Source organism: Anticarsia gemmatalis, chromosome 3, assembly GCF_050436995.1.
Source record: "Anticarsia gemmatalis isolate Benzon Research Colony breed Stoneville strain chromosome 3, ilAntGemm2 primary, whole genome shotgun sequence".
In the NCBI taxonomy this organism is placed as follows: Eukaryota; Metazoa; Arthropoda; class Insecta; order Lepidoptera; family Erebidae; genus Anticarsia; species Anticarsia gemmatalis.
In genome coordinates this window covers 7,804,186-7,812,408 of record NC_134747.1, presented here as the reverse complement: position 1 = coordinate 7,812,408, position 8,223 = coordinate 7,804,186, and positions in this window count along the sequence as shown.

The following is an 8,223-nucleotide window of genomic DNA, read 5'->3' as shown; positions in this document are numbered from 1 at the left end:
TACAATAAAAATATTAAAAACCGCATAAGTAAGAGGCGGAGGTCGTCGGCAGTTCGGTGCAAATGTCGCCCCGGACACTTACATTATTCCTTAGTGGACGTGAGCGGCCGGCCTCGGGGTGGACTTCGGTTAGCCCCTGCACCTATTATCTCGATACTTTAGATAGTCACCGGGACATTCACGGTCTCCGATCGTTCGCCCAAATGACCCCCCATTTGTCCAGATCCGATTAATCATGATTGTGTTTATGTTGTGTGCCAGTACAAAAAATATAATCCCTCCTGGACTTTAATAAGCGGAATCCAAGCGTAAACCGATGAGATTTCGTATCGAAGACGTTGAAAAGGATTGAATTCCATCAAAGGAGGTTATTATAAACGTCTTATAGATTTGGACCGTAGCATTTTCCAAGAATTTAATCGAACTGGGTAGTTCTTGAAAATTAATCTAAGGGATTATTTTACTTCGGTAGCTTTTAATAATATGAAATAATTTCATGAAATGATGTGCAACATTGCTAGTGGGGAATACATTTCTGTCAAAAATATTAAAAAGTATTTACGCTATTGAACGCTACATGTAAACACAGAATATTGGGTTTTAATTATTTAAAGACTCTTCTGGATGAGAAGAAACGCATTGGCTGTTAGTTCAGTGTTTTAAAATACAGCAATCATGCAAATATTATGTCCGTATTTATTGTACTAACTACGTAGCTACTGTCGGAATGAATAACTGGATACGTATGCCAAAACTGCTGACTTGTGTAACATAATATCACCGTGATAATAACACCTACATTGACGACTAACTATACATTGTTTTGTTGCAAATGCAATAATTTATAAAACATACAAGATACCCAATTCAATTTTAATGAATTGCAAATCACAGTACTTCCGATCTTCGTTGCTTATATGACTGTTATAATAACATCAGGCACTTCGCCATAAAAAAATGTATTATATGTGTATATAGTATGATTTTACAAAGTTTGACATAAAATTTTGTTCTCTGAATCCGATCTCCAAAAATAATGCTCTACTCTTTTATATCTATGCCTAGATCAAAAGTTAACATTCCCTGTTATGTCAGTTGCACACTATCGCATTGCCGATAGTGCGAGCATAGCTGTTGTAGTTCAAATTAATGCAAATTTATATGCAAGAAATAACTTCATAAAATACAATATTTTAAAAATATTGTGGTTTATAGATTTCCAATTGAAATGCATGCTATAAGTTTTCAGTGACAATCAATAGTGCGATTGATGCGTGCAGGGGAGGTCGCGTTCCGGTCGGTTGTGCTTATCGGATGAGCCGATTGGGGAAGATGTCGTTCTGCTCCATTATGCTCCGCAATAATCCTCAAGCAACGACTTTGATTTGTACTACTTGTTCTGGTAACAACGATACAAATGTGGATAACAATAACAAATATGTATAACTTACGAAACTTTTCAATTGATAGCGCTGCTCTTCATTATGAAAATGATACGTTGCCTTGCGCTCAAATTTCAACTAATATCTTCGAGATCGAATTATAATAGGCAGAAATATTTTCAGTTTTCTGCTGAGCGATTCACGGTGTAGCGATGGACCTTTTTTCTTAAGAATCCCTAGTGATTCTCGCATTGAACAAATAACTACTAGATACATCTTCATTATGCTTCAAGATTATATTTCAATACTTCCAATGCACAAAAGAGCACAAAACTTTCATCACATTCAAATTGACATTAACATCATACAGTGACGTGTATGGGAGTTGCTTGGAGCGCCTCTCTGCACGGGCCACGCTCCGATGAACCCTGATCCTATCATAACGCAATCGCATATCGACTGCCTTCTTACTGCGAAGAAGTCGTAACTTAAACAACACCAAATACTTTCAACCTTACGCAGTACGCACTAGATCGATATTTAGAAAGAGACATTACATACGACCGTATGCCAGAGAGAAAGTAAAAATCTGCAGATATTTACGTTGATAGCGTTCCAGCAAAGAAGTGGAGTAGATACGTGAACTCGATCAGGGACCATAATAACCTAAAGCTCACGTTATTCCTTCAATAAATGTAACGTATGTCTCTACAGATTGAAAACAATCTTTTCTTGAGTTATTAGAGCCATGCGTAATATGGAATTTGTTTTAAATTGAATTAGGTCTGACTCTACTCATTTTCATGATTATAATAAACCTTCTATGATGATCTATGTATGTTATGAAAGTGTAATTACCAAAAGCGTATTACATAATAATTGATATATCAAACGTTCTGTGCAGTTCTTTTTCAAATCATAACTCTGTTCATCCTCATTTAAATACCAATTTGAAAAGTACATTAAGCACATTTTTGTAATTCAATTATTAAGTCGGGAAATACTCGATACGTAACTAATATTTTTTTGTAAAGTACCCGTATTAAGGAAAAAATATATAAGGAAGTCCACGAAAACCATAAAATACCCCCTAAGCTTCCGCTCACCGATAATCCCTTTAGCGAGGGAAAAAACTTCAAAAGTTTGTGCGGGCGTTGTGTGGGGTCCTGAATTTTTGATCTCTATTAAATTGTTTCAAATGGTTTAACTTGTCGCGGCTCAATCAGTGCAGCGGCGGCAGTAGCGCCGCTATGTGCCGCTGTTTCACGCTTATTGCTCGGAACACTGATGCTGAGATTGCGTTCTACTCACGCATGACGCCTTCGCGCGCAATGTATGAGAACGACTATCATTTTATCACTTTTTTAAAATGTGATGCACTGAATAACTGAACAGTGATTGAAGTCTTTCTTGGTTTACAATATTTCATTGGATATTAAAGTTAGGAAGAATTTAAAGTTTCATAATATAAATCATTCTGTTGCACCGCAATTGATAAACATGGGGCAAGGTTCACTTAACTTTAAAATTAATTTTGTGATTCGACAGATGGATTCAAAGTTGTTAACGTCAAGTTATTAATTCATTAAATCAATTAATTAGAGACGTATCAATTGGCTTTGTTTTTAGATCCGGTCAATTATTATTTTATCTGTTATATAATATCGTATGACCATAAATCGTTGATAGTTACAGGAGGTGGAGGGTCGGGCGCATCACGGCAAAACTGATTTATTCACTGGTGATATTTTATAGCGCAGTTTGTTCCGGCCGTTATTGTATTAGGGCGGCTGTTTGTTACACCGCCTTTGCCCTCGCCCCCAAGACTTATACTAGAAACATACCAAATAGTTTCTTCAAGATTTTAATTGTTTAAAAGTAAAATAAAATCAAAAAACTTACAAATACATGCAAGTACTTAGTACAGTAGTGAAATTGAAGCTTGTGGCTTTGTGTGAAAAGGGTGTAAAATTATTTTTGAAAAGAATTATCGAAATTAGTAGGTTTGTAAATTTATTCAGGTTTCAGAAGTGAACTTGTTATGTGGTACATATAATTATTCCTTCGTTGTTCTCATAGTTAAATTGAATAGCAAACTATAGCAATTGTAAAATTGTTGTCTGGGATCAGCAAATAAATAATACAGATTTCTTTTGATTTCCCCTTTGCAATTGACTCCCTTAAAATCATTTTAAACTTCATAACTTGAGCTCTATAAAACGTAACTGACTGCCCCCAATTTTTTAAATTGCGTGAAATTAAATTTAGAATATACTCTTTATCCCTCGGGAGTATGACAAATAGCCGTGCGGCGAACGGCGCGATTTAGCTACGCTGTAATTGGTTTTTTAATGCGGTACTTGCGAAGTACCACCTTCCGCTTTATAAAGTGAATACATTATCAAATTGTTAGACCGCCGACGCGACCCCCGCTCTATGAATAAGAATCAAATGCGTTCATCGTTCACACACCGCGCCGACCGCAACTGAGGGGTGCCAAATTAGTGATCCCGGTTTACCCGATTCGCTTTTTAACGGTTTATAAATATAAATTAAACGGTAATGATTATTGTTATAGTTTTAGGGATATTTTTTAGTGGCCTGTTATAAGAGATAGCTTTTTTCAATATACAGCTACGATACAAAATAAAAGAACGTAGTTACGACAATTGCACATAATATTTCACTTCATATTATCATATAAAGAAAACTATATTGAGTGATATCGACAGGGGACTGATAGCGTAGACGGAGGGCGCATTAAATTTGACAAGCGAAGGTATTCAAAAGGCATATCTGGAGTGCGAGTATCCGTACGTTTCCATTGTGCTTTTTATTCTAATAACGCCTTATGGAAGACTGAAATCGGAATCAACTACGTACACCGCGATATACAATATATATTTTTTATTCATTTTGTTTTATGGCTCAATGATGAATTTTATCGATACAAGATTGTAGATGAAGAAAAATATAAGTGAGCTTAATCGTCTGACGGATAGTTATGGAGCTGCGCACATGTTTCGCGTGCGGAGCGTCTCGTCAATCTGGTCACGTTCCACGTTACATCGGATCCTTCGTCTAACATTGTGCCTATTGCCGGACAGTCCTGATAACGAGCCTATTGCCCGAATACCGACCTATCTCTCGCACTCGTAAACTTTATGTACGCACTAACATTACAGACAACAATAACGTCGTGACGAAGACGATCATAGCTTTATTGACTTCGTATTTGTATTTATAGTAAATACTGCGGGTCGAATTTTACTATCGTTCTAGGAAAAAAACATGTAAAAAGCGTGGCGCGACTGTTATCCCTCGCATAAAGATGGCTAATGCAGTTAGTATAGGAAATCTACGCGCTACATTGGGAGCTTGTCTCCGTGGTTAAGTGGCCCATTCGCGTGCAAACGAGCGCGCACTTTAAAAATAATAAAACCCCTTCAATATCTATGGTGAGAGAGGAGCTCGCTCACTGAAACTGTTCTTTCACCATGACATACTTTAAGGGTCGCTGGCTCGAAAGTTTCTGCTCAAAATCAAACTTTTATATTTCAGCTGCATTATTGTATGCAGGTAGCGTAGCCAATGGCATCTCGTATCCTTGATCGAGTTACAACTGTGTCGTGGGGTGCCATATGTGTGCCCAAGTTATCAACTGACCAAGGAGGTCGCTAGTGTAAACACTGCCTAACTAACCGTTAGTTCACACCTCCGTAGTGGTTAACGTGATTTAGAATATACCATAGAATTCATGAGTTACTTGGAGAATATTAAAGCGACGGACACACAGATATTTACAAGTTTAGAACAAAAATAAACGCGATTAACAATTCTGGAGTGTTATTTATTGTCCCGAAACTAGATTTAAAAATCCTGGCCATAAAAATGAGACTCCTTGACATAAACGACATTCACAGCGACAGATACAACGTAAAAGACATCGTTACAAAAGAAGACCCGTATTTCCTTTATTCGAGTTTCATCCGCGTGACGCGGCACCTCTATCTAGTTAGAGCGGTGCACACGGGGAAAAATGAAATATAGAGGCAATCCAAATAGATTGTTATCTACCCACGTGTTTACCGGCGGCGCCGCGGCACGTTCGCGCTAACAAGCGACCCTCTCGCCTTAAAACACCGGTGACAGACACCCTTACAGCACTCGTCCCTAAACTGCACGACGCAATTTGACAGCACTGCCTCTGACAGGTGCCCGCTCAAGCTTTTATTCTATCCTACTAACACAATAAAACTGTTTGTTGACCACACATCAGCAAAATAGTATCTTTGTAAAAAATGTTTCAGCAAATAAGGTACTCTCAACTCAACGAAGATGTAGATAATAAGTATGTCATCGTTGTACGTGAACCCTTTACTAAGCTCATTTGAACAACGTTTTTTTTTCTAATTATTAAAGTATCAATATTGATATGGTAGATAGAATACATGTCTATGTTATTAATTCGTCCACCGCAACTAAAACTATAAACGTCGGTTAATCCCATGTATCATAGTGGGGCGGTCATTGATTTGCTGCTATCGGATGGTTTCGGTGACTTATTGTCGGTCCCCTCGCGTCTTGCGCCCATTACCTCCGTGACCGGCCACCGTGGCCGGGATACCTCACTAATAACTGCACCTCTAATACACCTCATCTTTCCCTAACGTCTCACGATTCGTTTGGAGACTAATTGGGCGTAGGCGTTACAGAATTGTGTGTGTAGCTCCTACTTTATCAAATGGCCGAAGATATATTATACACGTTCTATTCAATTTATTTCGAATGGCTTTATTTGACTTCGTGTTCATTTCAATTATTATATTGTAGCAAAGCTGTAGGTAGACAAAGCGCGATAAGAGAATTACAATTCATCATTAGCATAATCCTCGGCGCGGGCGCAAAACAGATAGCGTTAAGATGCTTAGGTAAATTAACTAAGCGCGCGTCTACGACTTTGCTACGCTCGTAGCGCGTTGTGCTGTAGCTCTTGTCTCTCCCTTTATCGGCTACATTGACGACCAAGTTAAATAATTTCTCTTTTTATGTTGCCGTTGAATTTTAAATTAACTTTTTCAGTTTTTCAGGTGTATTATGCACCTTAGACAATGTGGGATAAAAATCAAATCAAGTCATCGTCAACTTTCCCGGCAGCCATGTGTAGCTGAACGTAGGCGTGTGTAGTTGTGATTGGATTAGGATCGTCGTGTGTTGACGAGCCCCATGGGAGTGGTGCTCACGACCCATGGCCCACGGCGATGCAATGACACCTCGACGTTAATAACGCACTGTCCGAGCCAATACAAATAAAACCTACTAGTGAACGTCATTCACTCGGATCACATAAAACTTAACGAAATTACCGTTTTTTATTATTCTTTATGGATGACGCCTGTCATAAAGCATGCTGCTGAATTTTAGTATCGTATCAAAGAAAACATCAATAGGGCGAGACAGAATACTGTCCAGTGGTATTGTAGCTATTTAAAGAAATTATTAGGTGCAATTACGCAGCTTGTGCGTGATTGGAATGCGAGCGAGGTGTAGGGCGAGGGTCCGACGACAAATTCTTACAAATTAATACATCTATCTGGGAGCCTCCTCGCGACCGACTGCGATACGCGTGGAATACTTTATTATTCTAACCTAACACAATCCCCGAGAGAGAGGGAATTAAACATAAGTACCAGTGGTTGTGGTGGGTACACTGGGTACTTCTAGCGATGAGATTGCTTCTTGTTTAAAACATTTGTCTAAGGCAGGAAAACAAGGTAAACTATTTATATTAAGCACCAAAGTGATAAATAAAATTCGAGGTGAATATAATATACTTAATCAGTGAGGTAATCACTGTTCGTGAGAACGGACTGAAGAATTACTAGTTTAAATTAAGCCGGTGTTGCTTTTGCCAAATAGAAGTATTTCGCCCAGTAGGCTTAAATTAAATGTAAATGGGCACACATATAAAGTTTTCAAAAGGCATTTTAAGATTTCAAATTGGAATAAAAAGAGCATCATAGAAAACGATTCAGGATAAGAGAGTTGTAGCAGACAATGCCGCAACATCGCGGGGAATTCTATTTCTAATCTGTGAGTATAATCTGCAGCGTCAGCGCGACGCTGCAATATGCGTCCGCCCGCGCCGCGCCGTCCCAGCTTCACACTCCTTGTTTCGAGAGCAATCGAGGCGCCAATAAAAAAGGCGATCGTCGCCCCGAGCCCGGGCACCGACTTATTTACAGAACACCCTGCCGTCGCTATTTATTTTATTGACTGCCATTTGCCCTGACTTTTATCGCTGCCCACTTCCCGGATAAAACAACAGCAGCAGGTAAAGATTGTCTAACGCGTAGCTGTAACTACCGTCCTGCTACGACGCACTCGTAGCAATCATGATAACTGTCCCCGGGTCAATTCGAATAAAATAATAACATTCATCCTGTCTCTAACTTCGGTGTAAACATTGTCCAGATTTTTTAGTAAAACAAACAGAGAAATAATCGTGTATTTTACAAGTATAGTAGCTTTTGTCGATTTTTAATGACTAATATTTAACAATGGGGCGCCGAGGGTGCTACAACAGCTTTTGTGCTAATGTCGTTATTACAGGTTTTATTGCTTTGACATAGTTATTGTAACTACTACTAACATTATACAAATATGTATTATTTTGTGTGACGGCATTAAGTTTAATTTATTTACCGTATGGCGAGTGGTCAACTTCGTGTCAAAGTTATTCAAGCCGCCCAAGGAACTTTGATATGGTTTATTAAGTTGAAATGTATAAAGTGTATAAATTAAGTAAGCACCTATCGTAAGCTACCAAATTGCAAAGAGA